This window comes from Corvus brachyrhynchos, unplaced genomic scaffold (assembly GCF_000691975.1).
Source record: "Corvus brachyrhynchos isolate BGI_N302 unplaced genomic scaffold, ASM69197v1 scaffold400, whole genome shotgun sequence".
In the NCBI taxonomy this organism is placed as follows: Eukaryota; Metazoa; Chordata; class Aves; order Passeriformes; family Corvidae; genus Corvus; species Corvus brachyrhynchos.
In genome coordinates this window covers 160566-161570 of record NW_008235789.1, presented here as the reverse complement: position 1 = coordinate 161570, position 1005 = coordinate 160566, and the positions used below count along the sequence as shown (strand labels likewise).

The 1005-nt window shown below is 47.1% G+C and overlaps 1 pseudogene; it reads right to left on the bottom strand.

The window, feature by feature from the left end:
* Nucleotides 1-1005, bottom strand: part of LOC108444939 — a 10469-nt pseudogene that overhangs the window by 3942 nt on the left and 5522 nt on the right.

The following is a 1005-nucleotide window of genomic DNA, read 5'->3' as shown; positions in this document are numbered from 1 at the left end:
TGAGGCAAAAAGACCCATTCTAGGATATGCAAAGGATCAGGCCATTGTGCATTCCACTGGCCAATGATACCTGTAGGGCGGAGGTCTGGAATAGTAATGTAAACAGTGATAGCAATGGAGGGATCCATTCGATAAACCCGACGAGCGGAAACAGCCCCTTGGACCTTCTGCAGCGCTCCTCGCGCTTCCGGAGTCAACTCCCGAGGTGAATTCAGATCGGGATCCCCTTTTAATGTATTAAAAAGCGGGGAAAGTTGCTTTGTGGTTAGACCTAGATAAGGTCGTAACCAAGTGATGACACCCAGCTGTTTCTGAGCATCATTCAAGATTTTAACCAAATCCGGGAATGGCACCTCTTGGCGTTGGATAGTTTGGTCCAAAATTTTCACTCCTAAATATTTCCAAGGAGGATGCTGTTGAACTTTCTCCCGAGCTACCTCTAATCCATAGGCATGCAGAGCAACGAACAGCTGAGGCTGTATTCTCAGCAGCTTGCCCCGAGTGGACACTGCCACCAGGATATCATCCATGTAATGGTAGCAGCGTGCATCAGGAAACTGCTTATGAACTTCGGATAAAGCTTGAGTGACATACCACTGACAGATAATTGGGTTGTTCCTCATCCCTTGAGGGAGGACCTTCCATTGGTATCTCTTAGCAGGTTCAGCATTCTAAATGGCAGGCACAGTAAAGGCAAATTTTGGTTTGTCATCAGGATGCAAAGGAATTGTGAAAAAACAATCCTTTAAATCAATGATCAGGATGTCCCACCCCATAGGAATCATGGTGGGAGAGGGCATGCCAGGCTGCAATGCCCCCATACCTTCCATTACTGCATTAACTTTCCGGAGGTCCTGCAATAACCTCCATTTCCCTGATTTCTTCTTAATTACGAAAACAGGAGTGTTCCAAGGGCTAGTAGAAGGTTCAAGGTGCCCCTGTTGCAACTGTTCCTGAACCAGCTGATGAAGGGCATCTAACTTCTCTTTTGGTAGGGGCCACTGC